Below are 18,568 nucleotides of genomic sequence, written 5' to 3' on the forward strand. Positions count from 1 at the left end.
GCTGGTGGAGGTATTGGTGGTGGAATTGGAATTGGTGGTAGTACTGGTGGTGGTGGTATTGGTGTTGGTGGTATTGGTGGTGCTACTGGTGGTGGTGGTATTGGTGGTTTTGGTGGTGTTGGTGGTATTGGTGGTGGTGGTATTGGTTGTGGTATTGGTGGTGGTGGCCTTGGTAGTGTTGTTGGTGGTGGTGTTGGTGGTGGTGGTGGTATTGGTGGTATTGGTGGTGGTGGAGGTGGTGGTATATATGGTGGTGGTGGTATTGCTGGTGGTGGTATTGTGGTGGTATTGGTAGTGGTTTTGGTGGTGGTAGTGGTGGAGGTGGTGGTACTGGTGGTGGTATTGGTGATGGTGGAGGTGGTGGTATTAGTGGTGATGGTGGTGTTGTTGTTGTTAATAAAACGGGCCTTTGAACACAACCTGTCAGGTGGCATTAGTACATATGACATGTAACATAGATGTGCTGTTGTCAGCTTCAGTATTAATCAATGGGGATACCCAGTAACGCGCAGAACCTGGGGACTATATCATTAAACGAACAGTGGTCCTGCCCCAACACACTTGTCAAAAATAAACTTTTTATCCCCTTATATCATGGGATTACACTAAATGTTTGCAAAAACGATTGTCTAAACACATATTCAAGAAAAAGGGGTACAAATATTTGTGTTTAATATAACAAATTTAAACTTTATATACAAAGAGTCATATATCAATAAAAAATAGGACATATACACAGATTCAGTGAGACATAAACAGAAGTGAATTATACATATATCACAACACGACTTAATAGATACATAAATTATTTACACGACAAACAATTACATTTGAACATAACGTGAGAACTTAATATTAATCTCAGGATGACCAAAAGTTCTCTTCCTTCTTCTTTGTAAAGGTCAGAGTGGATTAGTGCTTCTGATTGGGCGTCGACGTTTCGACCCTTCTATTATTGTGCAAAATGAAAGCATCAAACTAGGGTTTTCCTCAGGACAAGAAAAGAATAGTCTGTGTATAGTCTGCATAGAAAGAAAATCTTGTTTAGAATTCATGTGTTTAGACCACTGTGCAAGAAAACAGGTGAGATCCACCTAATTAGCTCACCTTATAATTTACGGCCCCCAAAGGAATCCAATAGTTGATAGGAGGGCTAACAAATTGCTTCCTCCTAGTGCTCGTGAGTAGCTCCCGATTACATTGAGGTGAAAGGGAGGGGAAGGGCAAGCACAGCATGTCATTGAATTTTGTGTAGAAATAGAAAAACAAATAACCTACTAAACTCTGGCGTCATGCGCTCAGAGAAATCCAGGAATTACAGAAAAATGTTGGGGCAAGCTGCCTCCTTACGTCTGACCAAATCCGCTTCTTAATAAATGGAGGCATGTAGTGCTCAAAAAGCCATCTGTAACGAAATGTTTACATAATCACCAATAACATATGTTTGTTTATGATTATTGTAAAAGGTTTAGAAAACACACATGTTTACTAACCTCCAGCATCAAAGGCTCAGATGTATCACTTAGTTTGCGAGATAGACCGAGGGCTCTTCAACTCCATGAAATGTAAAACACTCGGGTCCCAGAGGTTACTTATTTCAATGGACTCTGTGGATTTAAAACAAAGTGTAGCCATTGCCTTGCGTAGAGACCTGCTGCAGCTAAATCCATTTTTATTAAGAAACGGATTTGGTCAGATGTAGGGAGGCAGCTTGCCCCAACATTTTTCTGTAATTCTTGGATTTCTCTAAGCGTATAAGGGGACATTTGGGGCAGTCAAGAAATATAAGTGAGCTGTCAAAGACACACAAAAATATTTAGCTGATGTAATGGAAATTTCTGCTGGAGATTAAGTTACATGCAGCGCACTCTTTTTTTTTAAATCAAACGTAATTGACAAGAATGATAACTTTCTCCCAAAAAGTAGGAACTGTCCATCGAATGTCGAAACAGGTGGTAACAATCGGAGCAAAGTGCCCTGCGAGAAAAAGCATCACTAGTTTGTGGTGGTGGTATTGGTGGTATTGGTGGTGGTGGTGGTGGTATTGGTGGTGGTATTGTTTAAATACTATGACAGCCCAACACACTCCTATCATATCTCATAGGGTGGAGGTTATTTATTTATGTATGTTCAAATAAAAACGATTACGCCCATTTATTTATTTTTAAAAAACAATTACATCTCTGTTGATGTTTTTCTCTATATTCGAAATAACATTAACGATCCTTCTGTAAAACAGATTCCAGCACCACAATGAAGCAGATTAAGAACAAAAATGCTGTCAACTTCTGAGGACCGCCAAGGCAGAAAATGAAAATGTGTGCATTCTGAGTGTGTGGGCGGGGTGAAAGTGAGTTGTGTGGGTTGGGGCGGGGGTGTCACAGGTGAATTTTAATCTTGACATACCAAGGGCATTATATATAAAATCCTGAAACCTGAACGGGGCAGAAGTCTACATGCAATGGAAGCGGGGGCTCCTTTTCTCAGAGACGGGCTGTGCCATGTGAAGGGGGCACCCACCGTCTCCCAGAACAGCTCTCATTTCGGAGAGGTTTTTGTTTCCACACCTCAGATTCCTGCCTAATGCTCTGTGTCAAGCCTTGCTCTGCCATTTGGGAAGCTGTGCCCGAAGGCCATGCTCTGTCCTCTCCGCACACCCTTCCTACCCTTGAAATGATGTAGTGCCCCACAAATTACACTATATCGCCTTGTTGTGTATTCCCCAGCACTCTAAGGAGCGGAGAGAAGGAACATCTCTCTCGGAGCCTCCTGCCTTCATGTTCCTTTCCTTTCTGCACTAAAGACGTTTAAACAAATAAATATTTGCAATGCTATAGGTCTTGCACTTAAATGCAGGACCTATGGCATTGCAAACAAATGGCCGCCATTGTCCCTGCTTCCAAAGTGAAAACAGGCATGGCACGCTGAATGTAAGTGAAGCACGTCGTCATGCCTAATGTAGGAGAAGCTCAATAAAGGAAAAAAAGTGCACGCACCGTGTAACAACCAAGTAAAGGGGCCAGTAGCCATGGGAAGATGCAAATGATTATCCCACAAAATATGTATGGGGCAGGTAACAAAATCCTAAGGTAGGGACACTAATGGGCTCGGAAGCACTGCTGTTTAAAGACGAGAGCCTTCACTCACTCTAGAAGGACATGCTTCATCATTGGGCCCCTGCTTCACACTGGTACCACAAGGTACCCAGTGTGTGCGACAACTTCCCCGTAAGAGAGGAGCGGAGGGATTTTTTAGTATGTCATCCTATTATCAAGTTTATGGGGCAGGGAGGGGCGGAGCGTAAACAAGATGTGTGAATTAAAACTATCTCTTGGTGGGTAAAGACAACTTTTAATTTGTTACCCCAATGGATAGGATTAAAATCAAGCAATGTAAAATACTTCATTTTATGGTCAACATGTTTATGCCTAAATTGACCGACAGGTTCATGGCATTTGTCAGGACCAAAATGATGAGTCACCCTGCTTGTGATAAAAATGAAAAATGAAAATTATACTTTCAATCATCTAGTGGCTATCCTGTGGTACTGTCATCTAGAATGTTCCAAAAGGTGCTGGAAAGAGAATAGAAACACAGATTAAAAATGCAACTAATAATGTCTCCATCGTATCACCCAATAGTGTCCATCACCAACACTGCAACCCAAGTGTGACAGGTTGTCATAATCAACTGCAATGTCCTTACCATTTATAACCAATATACTAAGCCCATCTTTGTCAGTCACTCCATGGCAGGTCAGAGCTGAAAATCAGTAGCGGTCCGTGGAGGGAGTTTGGTGGGGCAGTGAGGCGGGGCGGGGGAGGGGCAGGGTGGGGAAATGTAAATACCGGAATATGGATGAACGGAGGTAAGTACACATTTAAATAAATACAACAAATTCCTTTGCGCGCGCTGCATCGCAAAATGAGATGCAGCGCGCGCAACGAAATTTGTCTTATTTATTTAAATGTGTACTTACCTCCGTTCATCCATATTCCGGTGTTTACATTTCCCCACCTTGCCCCTGCCCCGCCCCGCCTCACTCCCCCACCGAACTCCCTCCACGGACCGCTACTGCGGAATATAATATATAAGCATGGTATCTGGATTAATTCAACTCTGATTAGGTTCAGTTTATATCAATCCTCCCAGGGTACAAATGACGACATGGCCGTACTAAGGAGGGACTAACAAGCCTATTAGGGAATCAAACACCAGCATTTACGAAGGACAATGACACAAGGCAATGAAAAATAACTGGTAAGTAAATAAATACACCATGAAACTTGCCTATATCATGTTGAAACTTGCCTATGCACACACCCTCTTTGAAAATAACACTGCTTCCACTAAATTAAATGACGTGCTAAAAACATTTTATGGTTTGTCATAAGATTTAACAACTAAGCGTCTGGTGCAACATGTTGGAGCGGGTGATCGGATGTTACACCCAAGCACACTGTCTACCCTACCATATAAACCATGTTGAGAAATTAAGTGCAAGCAAAATACATTATATTTTATATGATTTGTATTAAAGGAACCAACTAGTGAAGAACCCCTAGGCACTTTTACTACATCAAACACTACTCAACCCATTCACGCATACCCCCCTTCATGCAATACATTGCTCTCACAACACATGGTGAAATCAAGTGTGAACAAAGTGTAATGCACTCTACGCGTTGGACAATCAAAATACTAAAGGAATATGGTGAAAGAACCTGACAAAGAAAGACAAGTGTGTTCCAAATAGCTATGAAGGCAGTTCTTAATTTGAACTGGGGCTTTCCAATGCTAAGCACTGGCACTTAATTGTGTCCGGTGCTCAGCACCAGCACCTAATTGTCAACACCATACCTAGAACAGTCTACCACAAGGTGGCGCTGCTCATCTAATTTAGAGATGAGCAGCACAACAGTTGTTTAGGAATACAATATACATTAAAATTGCTAATACCTGCCTCACCAGCCATTCCTTTAGCTTTGGGGACCTGGAATAATCTGAACTGTCACATTTACATGCGAGAGAGATAATTAGTAGTTGTTTTGGCAGCGATGACAATGGCGATGGGTGGTGCAAGCTGCAGTGGCCTCCCGGTCAGAGACCTAGCACTTAATATTTTACAAATTAAGCACTGTATGAAAGACACCCACCCTTGCTTACCTTTCTGTGAAATGTCAATCAAACATAATTTTCAAAAATCAGTTAAAATAAATAATCTGTTAAAGCTATACTGCCAGCTGTAAAAAAAAACAAATACATTACAATGTAATCATTAGAAACCTAGATTGTGCTGTTCTCTTGGTGAATTATTGGTGTGGGAGCTGCATTCTGCATTCAAATGCCATGTTGTAAAGATAGGTATTGAAGTGAGGGAGAAATTCAATGGGGCTGTACATTCACTGGTGAACCTCTGGTTTCCAAACCTTCCACACACTGCATTTGTGCTGCACTGTATAGCTAGCACACAAAATGCGGAATATTTCTAAAATTGTCTAGGCATATGATTTTCTACTGAAAGGGCATGTTTCCAGTACAACTCACTCATAATGATATTTACATAGGAGCTACCGTGTACTGTCATCATTAGCTATGCATACTTCTTTTGTGCCACTTCTATTTTTTGTTTTACCCATGAACATTCCTGCTCCTCTTCCCACAATTTTCACTGGCTGTTTCCTCATGTTTTTCTTCTTCAATGTTATTTTATTTTGCATGCCCTAAACACACAGAGCTTTATTTATGAATTTGATATTGATTTCTTTAATATTGTGTGTTTTACTAATGAAAACATTCTGCGTGTTTATTCTAATATTTGGTCTTCTGTTCAATCCTATTCAGTGGCTTTATATATATTTTTACTTCCTACAGAATTAATAGTGATATCTACTTTTTCTTGGGCTATTTTTATTTTTGTGCTATTTTGCACTGTTTCCAAAGACATGCGTTCTTCTAAAGGCGGGGTTCTTCGCCAACCGATATCAAAATATGCCCATCTAAAGAAATGTAAGGCAAAAGTTGAAGACGTCATGATTGTCAGGCTGGATATGCACATAGAAATACACATAACCAATAAGCTCGCACAGCTTGTGAGCTAAGAATGTAATTACTTATCCCTGGAAGATCAGAAAGATGATTGCGCCACATTAAATAACAATTGTGGCCTTAATGATGTGTTGGGCTGCAATGCAAACATTTCCCTGCCATTACATGCTCTACAGTATACCTTTCTAATTGCTCTAGTGGCTTTCCTTTCCCTTGCTAGGATGCTGTGTATTCTGAGACTGATATATTTCCGTGTAGCTTTGGAGAGCACAGCTGCACAGTTATTGTTACATTTACTTGCACGCTTACTGGCTTTGCAAACAACATTTCTGTTGTGATCGTTCTTGTTTATTCATGTTGTGTATACTGAAAACCTTTCTCATTAATTGTGTGTACTTGTGCTGCATATTTCGCATAAGCATGGATTTGCTGCACTTGCCACATACTCCATCATCTGCTGCATAATCTGCAGATTTTAAGACAAAAACATTGTTTCTAGCTCAAAAGGTTCAGAAGTTACTAAAAATGAATGCAGCAACACATGTTGTAGCACAGTGGAAGGCCCTTTGCAAATGTTGACTGGTCACCTTTATGTTGCTTATTGCTGTATTTGGGTGTCAAACTGGTACTAATGAGGTGCAACCTATACCTAGGCAGTGTTAACAAGTGTAAAATGAGAAAAAACAATGAAGTAATAACTATCAAAAAATGTGCCACATTATGCTACATTATTGGCCTTTTCTTGCCGCATAATTTAGTCAACCATGCCACATAATTTGATCATCCCCTGTTGCAAAATTCCAGTGGCCCTGTGTGTACTGTGGTGTTTATTTATTTTGATCTCTCAATGAGCTCCTTTCATGTTGTATATACTGAGTTATTTGTTTCCTTTGAACTCACAATGGGCCTCATGAACTATGTTGCTGGTGACTTTCTAGTGGCCCCAGGGGTTGGACTTCTGCGCTTCCTGGGTGGACTCCATAGATTGCATTGCTGGTGGCTTAACAGAGACTCCATGTGTTTGGCTGCTGATGCTCCTGCATGTATTCCAGGGTCTTTTATACTCCTATAGTCTAAAAGAATCAGATTAGACATGTGGTCCTTTTTCACCTTCTGAAAAAAGAAGGTCATATAGAGTGTGGTAGAAAAGATCACTAGCAATGGCCCCTTTTTTCACACTTGCTCTTCCCTCATCATTGAAAGTCGAGAAGCTGCTTGATTTCTGGTGGTGGAGCCTCCGCTGCCCATCCATCACCTGGCCACCGGATACACTGCACTGTAAGGCCGAAGCAATTGAGGGTAGTGCTCACAAAGCTTTTGTTTCATATTCATGGCTGCAATGAAATGCATGTTGGAAAATAACAAGAACGTCCCCACATGCTTGGAGAAAACTCTCAGGTTTACTAAAGATTACACCAGTGCTTCAGTGACGCAACACAATTTATCACTGAGAATACTGGTCTTTTAAATGATATTTAAATGTATGCTGCTTTTTGGCATTGTGTTGTGTTGCAAGAGTGCCCACCCAGAACTTTAGTAAATTAGGGCCTCAATGCATCATGGGATGTTTCTGAAAAACAAAACAAATTGGCTAAGATAGCAGGACCTGGTGTCACACTGACATTGCAATCTTGCCTAATGAGCTTCAGCTATATCTGTGGGAGCTCTTTTGGAGAAAATCGGAGCAGTAAAGTACTCTACGCTCATTTGGAACAGCAGAGGTGCTACCTCCAATGCGCTCTGAAAGATTTTTTTTGCCTGGACTAAAACAAGGAGCTGTTGAGGTTAGTCATTTTTTTGATAAACAAACTCTTCTTTGATTCCTCTAATGACCCTTACTCTGGCTAGTTTCCAATCAACATGCCTTACCACGAGCAAACAGGAGGTATAGGGTGTTAGATTTTGGCAGTGCGGAACATTCCCCCAAAAGTGGCAATGTTTTGTCCATGGTGTTGGAGGAGGGTAGTTTGGGCCTTTTTTTGAATTGACAGTAGGAGTACGTTATAAACAAAATTATTCTGCACTTGCATATATTTTGTGTGACTAATGTATGGAAAAGAAAGAGGTGTAGGAGCTGTTAAATTATCCCTATAATTAACGCAAATCATATGTGTACTTTAAAAATGTAACTGACGTGAATTGTGCATTAATACTTAGTTAAGGGATAACAAACTGGACGTGTTTGTGAATTTTGTTTAATACTACACTCATGAAAACAATATTTTAAGGTTCTCCATTCATAACTGTTACAGTTGAAAGTATGGTGTAGTTGCATGTAGACGGGCACATGTAATGTAACCTGCATGTTGTTAATTTGGTTCACAGACAAAATATCGATATAAAAATATAGAAGTAAAGAATATTGATGAAAACATATACAATGCAAACATATTGACTCCCTATACTAAAACAGGTAACTACAAAAATATCGAAATAAAAATATTGATGTATGTTAGACCTGTCAGCCCTTTGGGTGGTCCCTCCTCATCATTATTTATTTTGTCCCACTTTTGCCTCAAACCCTGTTTGAATTTTTCCTTTTTGGGAACCACCAGACTTTTTCGTGTTGCTACAGATTCAGGGAGCCATTTTAGCTACCCCTGAAACTTCTGTCTGAGGGCCTGGAGCACAAAATGGTGGCCACCTGTGACATCACCAGCATCCACTGGAACCTACTAGCACCTTCCAGAACATTCCAGAACTCTGTGACAGTTGGAGGCGGTTTAGAATGTTGGGAGGTTAAGACAGAGTGTTGGCAGTTGGAGCTGGCAGTTGGCACCTGACTGGTGAAGAGAGAGCAGCACAACAGTGAAGGAGGAAGGAGTGAAGCAGCAGGGGTGGAAACTTGTGCCTGGAGTGGGGTCCATAAACCCACCCTTGATACTTGTCCCTACTGATGGATCCCAGCCTATAGCCCTGTGTGGGAAGAAGACAGAAAAACTCATCCTAAGGACCTGGACAGCAGGAACAGGCCTTAGAAGCAGAAAGCAGCAAGATCCTGACCTGGAAACTGGTTTCCCTGGAGTCCGGCGTCGAGTAGCCTGAGACCTGGAGCCCGAGGTGGAGAAGCGGCGCTGACTGAAGTAGCAGACGTCGTACCCGGAGCCGCCTGAGGTCGTGAGAGGGCGCCGACGGAGGTCGTGAGGAATACCAGAGGTCGAGGAGGAAGTGAACCGAGGTCGAGTGAGCGGCGTCATCGGAGGAGTGAAGTCCGCCCTCCGGAGTCGTCGGAGACCGAGGTAGAGGAGCACCGAAGGTCGGGAGTGAGGATCGCACTCCGGAGTCGCCCGGAACCCGAGAGGAGGAGCACCGGAGGTCGGGGGTGAGGATCGCACCCCGGAGTCGCCGGAAGTCGACATCGAGGCCAGGCCGGCCGACGTCATCGGAGCCGAGAGCGCCATCGGACCGGAGCCGCCCGAAGTCGAGATCGAGTAAGAGACTGCCCGACGCCGTCGAATCGGAGGTCGAGATCGAACCGAGGCCACCGACATCGGACCGGAACCGCCTACCGGCGTCGTCAAGAACTGACATTGTGCCGAGGCCGCCGAGACCGAACCGGAACCGCCTCACGGCGTCGACACGACTCCAGCGGCGTCGGAACATCAGAAAAAGGGCAGTAAGTGGAGTAGAGGGCGCCTAAGGCCCTGTGGAGACCTGAGAGACTGCTCTAAGGGGCTAGGGAGGTGCTGAAACCAACCTGACTGTGCCTGGGGGTGAACTGGGACTAACCTAGAGAGGTTGTGTGGAGAGAGAAAGCCAGGGCACTGGTATTCCCCCCCTTGATCTACCTCAGATTAGGCCTCAGCCTTGTCCCAGCCAGGGAGTAGAACCCCTCAAGCCTTCCACAACCCTACAAGCTGTGCCTGGGCCAAATCAGCCCTTAGGGATTGACAAGTCATCTGATTACATGAGTGTTGCTGTATACTTTTAATTATTTATTGGGGGTACTGTATTTATTGAGTTTTACCTATTTATTGCTTCACTATCTTTATTGGTCCACAGGACTTGATGGTGTACAATATTTATTGGTACAGTATTTATTGCCTCAAAATATTTAATTGTCTGTATTACCTGCACTGATATTTATGCCCTGTTATTTATGATCACCCCTATTTATTTCATCAAACAGCCAATATTTATTTGACCTGCACTATTTAAAATTTGTATATTGTGATTGACTTATTTATTTTTCCAATCAGCAACTAAGAGAAAAAAGATAAAGAAAGAATATTTTCATAATTTTTACGGTGTAGAGTCGTTTTTGGAACGGATGCACGCATGGTTATTGTATGGGTATATTGTATGCTTAGCACTGCGCCTGTTTCCTGACCACTCGAGCCAAGCTACCACAGTGTGTTCGGGGAGTCCACCACCACCCTGCGGAGTGGGAGTGGGCTGTTTCCAACATAAATTGGTGTTCAGCGGTGGGATAGAGCTGTGCCTACATATACTCAACAATAACTGTGGGTAGTCCATAGGCCTACACCGGGAGTTTTCTCACAGCGGCCTTCCTAATTGTGGGTTTTTGTTTTTTCCAAATTTACTCTGGTGGTGGGAGGAGGTATTATTAAAGGTACCCCCCTGCATTGTTACTGCACAAAACCTGTCCTCTAACCTGAGTGGGCAAGATGGAGTTTGTACTAGAAAATCTAGAAACGTACACTGTGGCCCAACTCAGGGAGTTTTGCCAGCGGGAGGGGGTGTACTGTCCCCCAGGAGCAAAGAAGGGTGCACTCCAAACCAGCTTAAGGGCTTGGGGGGAGGCACGCAGGGAAAGCAAGGCTGAGGAGGAAGACAGGGATGGAGAGCCTGACCCCGAGGGGGCTGAGATGTACCAACCTGAGGTGGGGAACCTGTCCGCAGGGCCCAGGACACTTTCTAGGGGGGGCAGCCGTGCCTCTAGCGGGGGCTTGTCTGAAGTGGAGTTAGCAGACCGGAGGGAGAAAAGACAGCTCACATGGGACTTAGCAAAGCTGGAGAAGGAGAAGGAGGAGCAGAGGATGGCCCATGAATTGCGACTGAAAGAAATAGATCTTCAGATTTTGAGAATCGGGGCACAACCTGTTCCTAATGGTGGCAGCCAAATCCAAGAGTCCACCAGGGAACCCAAACCTTACCTGCCAAAGGACATAGTAGCTAGCTATGGGGTGGGTGATGACATCGCCAAGTGGCTAGCAGCCTATGAGGTCTCGTTGAGGGCCCATGGGGTTCCAGTGAAGTATTGGGGAGGAGGATTGTATAAGTACATGCCTCCAGCTGGTAGGGATGCTTTATTGGCCCTCGAAGAGGATGAGCAGACCCACTACCCCACCATGAAACTGGCGCTCATCAGAAAGTTTGGACTAACACCTGAAAAGTACAGACAGAAGTTCAGGGGTAGTCACAAACTGGGCACACAGAATTGGGTGGACTTCCTGGACTATGCAAAGAAGGCACTGGAAGGTTGGATTCAGGGCAGTGAAGTAAGGAACTACGAGGAGCTGTTTGACCTAGTACTGAAGGAACACCTACTCGAGAAATGTTTCCCTGAACTGCGGCAACACCTGGTGGATAGCAAGCTGACCAGTCCCCGGAAGCTTGCTGAGGAGGCGGACATTTGGGCTAGTACCCGGGTGTCCACAAGGGGGACTGGAGGGGATACTCAAAAGGCCGGACAGGGCGCCCCCCAGAAGAAAGAGGGAGGGGAAAAGAAAAAGGAGTTCTCCAAAGGCCCCCAAAATAACTTCCAAGGGAAGGGAACAGGATTCACCTCTAAGGCTAACCCACCCAGAAACCCTAATCCTGGCCAGAGTCAGCAGCCAAGGGTTGTCCATTGCTACGAGTGCGGTGGCGTTGGACACTATAAAGGAGATCCGAAGTGTCAGAAACGATCACCCCCTCCCACTGGAGGAAAGACCCCCGGAGTAGCTAGTGTAGTGCTCGGGGAGGAGATGCCCCTAACTAAGGGAAGGGAGTGGGCGGGTGTCACTTTAGTGTCCCTGGGAGAACGGGAGATGGTTCCTAAGATCCAGGTGCCCGCAAATACCGCAAAGTATGGGCAGTGGATCACCATCAACGGCCAAAGAGGGGAGGCTCTGAGAGACACAGGAGCCAGTATGACTATGGTGCGTAGCCAACTGGTGTCTCCAGAGCAGGTAATTCCCGATATACTCCACCCAGCCGCGATGGCTGACGGCAGAACAGGTCACTATCCAGTGGCCGAGGTTCCCTTTGAATGGGGGGGGGTTGCAGGTTCACTTCGAGTTGCCGTAAGCCCTGCCGTGCCAGTCGATTGTCTGCTGGGAAATGACATGGAGCACAACGCTTGGAAGGAGGTGGAATACCGGACTCACACCGAGATGCTGGGTACACCTGACTGGGCCTGTGTTAGCACAAGGTCCGCGACTACCCGAAGAGGGAGTTCATTCCGGCTGGAGCCTGGAACAAAGGCCCAGCCAGCTGCCAGTCAAGGGAAGAACCGAGGACAGGAGGAGCCTGCCTCGGCGTCTCCACCCCGTAGGACGGATAGGCCACCGGAGGTGGTGGACCAGGAGTCTGCGGAGGGGGACGTTACCAACCTGGAGGACCTGCCCATCCCGGCCGAGTGGCACGTGGAGGGAGGCCCGTCCAGAGAGGAATTCTGCCAGGGCCAGAGGGAGTGCCCTACCCTTGAGGGGCTGAGGCGACAGGCCGAAGCCCAGGCAGCAGGGAACGTTGAAGGGAACTACAGTGTTTACTGGGAGGATGGCCTCCTCTACAGTGAACCCAAGGCACCCCTACACGGATCGTCACGAGCCTTGGTAGTCCCTCAACGTTATCGAGCCTTCCTTCTGGAGTTGGCTCACGAGATACCATTGGCAGGACACCTGGGGCAAGACAAGACCTTCGCCCGTCTTGTCCCACACTTTTATTGGCCTCAGATGAAAGTGTCGTCCGATACCTACTGCCGGACATGTGTGTCTTGCCAAGCCAGTGGGAAAACAGGGGTGAAGCTGAAAGCTCCCCTGGAACCACTTCCTGTCGTTAGCACCCCCTTTGAAAGGGTGGGCATCGACATTGTGGGTCCGTTAGATCCGCCAACATCAGCTGGTCACAGGTTCATCCTGGTTCTGGTGGATCATGCCACACGGTACCCAGAGGCAATACCTCTGAGGACCATAACAGCACCTGTTGTGGCTAGGGCCCTGATGGGGATCTTTACCCGAGTGGGTTTTCCCAAGGAAGTTGTGTCCGACAGGGGGACCAACTTCATGTCAGCATATATGCGGGCAATGTGGAAGGAGTGTGGAGTGACCTACCGGTTCACAACTCCTTACCACCCCCAGACCAATGGTCTGGTGGAAAGGTTTAACAAAACCTTAAAAGGCATGATCAGAAGTCTGCCTGAAAGCCTGCAGAGGAAATGGGACGTCCTCCTACCCTGTTTACTTTTTTCCTACAGGGAAGTGCCACAGAAGGGAGTGGGCTTCAGCCCCTTCGAGCTTCTGTATGGGCACCCTGTACGTGGACCTCTTAACCTGGTGAGAGACGGATGGGAAAGAACTCCCAGAAAGCTCCCCCAGGATGTGGTGAGCTACATGCTGGCCTTCCGGAGCCAAATGGCTAAGTTGTGGAAGCAAGCTTCTGACAACTTGGAAGCCAGCCAAGCAGTAATGAAGGCGTGGTATGACCACAACGCTCACCCGGTGGAGTTGGAGCCTGGCCAGAAGGTGTGGGTGATCGAACCAGGAGAGCTTAGTGCCCTCCAGGATCGCTGGTCAGGACCCTTTGAGGTGTTGGAGAAGAAGGGTAAGGCTACCTACTTGGTGGACCTGAAAACCCCTCGTCAGCCCCTACGGGTGCTGCACGCCAACCGCCTCAAACCCCACCACGAGAGGCCCGAAGTCATCTTGATGATGGTGACTGACGGAGGAGAGGACGTGGAAAGCGAGCCTCTCCCTGATCTGTTTGCGTCTCAAGAAAAGGATGGGTCGGTGGAGGGAGTGATTCTCTCCCCATCTCTAACTCCTGAACAGCAGGAGGACTGTCGCCAGGTCCTGGGGCAGTACTCTTCGTTGTTCTCCCTTGTCCCGGGTAGGACTCACCTGTGCGTCCATGACGTGGACACAGGAGACAGCCCACCTGTGAAGTCCAAGATCTACCGGATGTCAGACAAGGTGAAGGCCAGCATTCATAGTGAAGTCACTAAGATGCTGGAGCTAGGAGTGATTGAACCTTCTAGCAGCCCCTGGTCCAGTCCGGTGGTGTTAGTACCAAAAGCTGCACCACCGGGTGCCCAACCAGAACTGAGGTTCTGTGTGGACTACCGGGGACTGAATTCAGTGACAAAAACTGATGCTCATCCGATCCCTAGGGCGGATGAATTAATTGACCGGCTGGGAGCTGCCCAATATCTAAGTACCTTTGACCTTACTTCGGGGTACTGGCAGATCTCTTTGACAGATGGAGCAAGGGAAAGGTCAGCCTTCTCCACGCCCAATGGCCACTACCAGTTCTGTGTGATGCCCTTTGGGCTCAAGAACGCACCTGCCACGTTTCAGCGCCTGGTAAACCAGATCCTCACCGGAATGGAGAGTTTCTCTGCTGCTTATCTGGATGACATAGCCGTCTTCAGTAACAGCTGGGAGGATCACTTGCGTCACCTGCAAGCTGTTCTCCAGGCCCTGAGACAAGCTGGATTGACGATCAAGGCCAGCAAGTGCCAGATCGGGCAGGGGTCGGTAGTGTACCTTGGACACTTGGTGGGTAGGGGAGCGGTGCAACCCCTCCAGGCGAAGATCGAGGCCATCATGGCCTGGGAACCCCCCAAGACACAGACTGAGGTCCGAGCATTTTTGGGCCTCACGGGATACTATCGCCACTTCGTGAAGGGGTACGGTACCATCGTAGCCCCCCTCACGGAGCTCACGTCCAAGAAACAACCTCGACGGGTAGTCTGGACGGAGGCTTGTCAGCAAGCCTTTGAGAAATTGAAGAAAGCCATGTGCGAGGCCCCGGTCTTAAGGGCCCCAGACTTTTCCAAGGAGTTCATTGTCCAGACAGATGCATCAGAACATGGCATTGGGGCAGTGTTATCGCAACTCAACGAAGAGGGTCTGGATCAACCCGTGGTCTTCCTATCCAGGAGACTACTTCCCAGGGAACAGAAGTGGAGTGCAATAGAGCGTGAAGCCTTTGCAGTGGTATGGGCTCTGAAGAAGTTGCGGCCATACCTGTTTGGCTCGCACTTCCTGGTTCAGACCGACCACCGACCCCTTCGTTGGCTGATGCAAATGAAGGGGGAGAATCCCAAGTTGTTGAGGTGGTCTATTTCCCTACAGGGAATGGACTTTCAGGTGGAACATCGGCCTGGAGTGGACCACGCCAATGCAGACGGTCTCTCAAGGTATTTCCGCCTTAGTGATGAGAACTCCCAAGGGGTTGGGTAGCTCTCCCCACTTTCAGCTGGGGGGGACGCGTGTTAGACCTGTCAGCCCTTTGGGTGGTCCCTCCTCATCATTATTTATTTTGTCCCACTTTTGCCTCAAACCCTGTTTGAATTTTTCCTTTTTGGGAACCACCAGACTTTTTCGTGTTGCTACAGATTCAGGGAGCCATTTTAGCTACCCCTGAAACTTCTGTCTGAGGGCCTGGAGCACACAATGGTGGCCACCTGTGACATCACCAGCATCCACTGGAACCTACTAGCACCTTCCAGAACATTCCAGAACTCTGTGACAGTTGGAGGCGGTTTAGAATGTTGGGAGGTTAAGACAGAGTGTTGGCAGTTGGAGCTGGCAGTTGGCACCTGACTGGTGAAGAGAGAGCAGCACAACAGTGAAGGAGGAAGGAGTGAAGCAGCAGGGGTGGAAACTTGTGCCTGGAGTGGGGTCCATAAACCCACCCTTGATACTTGTCCCTACTGATGGATCCCAGCCTATAGCCCTGTGTGGGAAGAAGACAGAAAAACTCATCCTAAGGACCTGGACAGCAGGAACAGGCCTTAGAAGCAGAAAGCAGCAAGATCCTGACCTGGAAACTGGTTTCCCTGGAGTCCGGCGTCGAGTAGCCTGAGACCTGGAGCCCGAGGTGGAGAAGCGGCGCTGACTGAAGTAGCAGACGTCGTACCCGGAGCCGCCTGAGGTCGTGAGAGGGCGCCGACGGAGGTCGTGAGGAATACCAGAGGTCGAGGAGGAAGTGAACCGAGGTCGAGTGAGCGGCGTCATCGGAGGAGTGAAGTCCGCCCTCCGGAGTCGTCGGAGACCGAGGTAGAGGAGCACCGAAGGTCGGGAGTGAGGATCGCACTCCGGAGTCGCCCGGAACCCGAGAGGAGGAGCACCGGAGGTCGGGGGTGAGGATCGCACCCCGGAGTCGCCGGAAGTCGACATCGAGGCCAGGCCGGCCGACGTCATCGGAGCCGAGAGCGCCATCGGACCGGAGCCGCCCGAAGTCGACATCGAGTAAGAGACTGCCCGACGCCGTCGAATCGGAGGTCGAGATCGAACCGAGGCCACCGACATCGGACCGGAACCGCCTACCGGCGTCGTCAAGAACTGACATTGTGCCGAGGCCGCCGAGACCGAACCGGAACCGCCTCACGGCGTCGACACGACTCCAGCGGCGTCGGAACATCAGAAAAAGGGCAGTAAGTGGAGTAGAGGGCGCCTAAGGCCCTGTGGAGACCTGAGAGACTGCTCTAAGGGGCTAGGGAGGTGCTGAAACCAACCTGACTGTGCCTGGGGGTGAACTGGGACTAACCTAGAGAGGTTGTGTGGAGAGAGAAAGCCAGGGCACTGGTATTCCCCCCCTTGATCTACCTCAGATTAGGCCTCAGCCTTGTCCCAGCCAGGGAGTAGAACCCCTCAAGCCTTCCACAACCCTACAAGCTGTGCCTGGGCCAAATCAGCCCTTAGGGATTGACAAGTCATCTGATTACATGAGTGTTGCTGTATACTTTTAAATATTTATTGGGGGTACTGTATTTATTGAGTTTTACCTATTTATTGCTTCACTATCTTTATTGGTCCACAGGACTTGATGGTGTACAATATTTATTGGTACAGTATTTATTGCCTCAAAATATTTAATTGTCTGTATTACCTGCACTGATATTTATGCCCTGTTATTTATGATCACCCCTATTTATTTCATCAAACAGCCAATATTTATTTGACCTGCACTATTTAAAATTTGTATATTGTGATTGACTTATTTATTTTTCCAATCAGCAACTAAGAGAAAAAAGATAAAGAAAGAATATTTTCATAATTTTTACGGTGTAGAGTCGTTTTTGGAACGGATGCACGCATGGTTATTGTATGGGTATATTGTATGCTTAGCACTGCGCCTGTTTCCTGACCACTCGAGCCAAGCTACCACAGTGTGTTCGGGGAGTCCACCACCACCCTGCGGAGTGGGAGTGGGCTGTTTCCAACAATGTAGAAAATATATTTGTGCAAAATATCAATTTTTATATGTATATAAAATAAAATGATAATATTAAATATGTTAAATAATAAAATTAATATAAGAAAATAAAGTAGATTTAATATACATTTTAACAAATATAACAAATAAACTTAATAAAAAAGTTAAAGACACATACATAATAATTAATATATATATTAACTTTAAAACAATAAACTATTAATTTTTTATTTCTTCTATAATTTTAAAATTATATAACAATGTACTAATATATATATATATATATATATATATATATATATCCACAGAAAAGAACTCCCGTTGGAGAATGTAGCCCGTTGAGGGGTGGCACGATGCCGGTGGAGTGTACCGGTAATATTAATATCCAAAGAAGAAACGGAATCCCGTTTGTGCACTCAGATCAGGAAATAAATCCACCAAATCCCAAGGTCATTCAAAAGGGTTTATTATTTTCATAAACCCGACGTGACGCGTTTCACCCGCTTAGGGCTTGTTCACACACCGTGTTGGTAAATGACAAAGGCTTACATACAACGTCAGTATCAGAAACATAGGCATAGAGAGGGGACTGGGCCAAATCAACATAAGCGCCATCTTGGAATGGTGCGTTTTTGGTAAATATTGCACAAACAGTAACGTTACATAGATTTTGCAGCCATATAGGTAACCCTTCTTGATACTTTTTTGTTAACATTTTTGTAATTAGTATAAACATACAGGATGCTGTTCTTTGAAAATAATAAGAATAGTGTTAATGTCCCTTGAGCTCGAGGAGACTTGACTGCCAGTGTGCCCCACTTCACGGCTTTGTGCCCATACTGTGGTGTAATGAAATTAAGGCTGTGAACAGTCCATTCATGCTCGAATGTTGATATACTGTCTATTTCCCAACACCATTTATAGTAATCGTGTATACTTATTTATGTTCGATATCTTCCTATCCCTGTAAAGGACTGAGTCTTCAGGAACAAAATACGTGATCCCAGCCCTATGAGTGGGTTCATGATCTGTATCTTTTCTTCGCTCGCATTGGCACTCAGGCTATTATATTGACAATCATTTTAACAATATTGTACGAAACTAAACATTCAAACCCTGATTAGTGGGTTGTTTC

This window comes from Triturus cristatus, chromosome 8, assembly GCF_964204655.1.
Source record: "Triturus cristatus chromosome 8, aTriCri1.1, whole genome shotgun sequence".
In the NCBI taxonomy this organism is placed as follows: domain Eukaryota; kingdom Metazoa; phylum Chordata; class Amphibia; order Caudata; family Salamandridae; genus Triturus; species Triturus cristatus.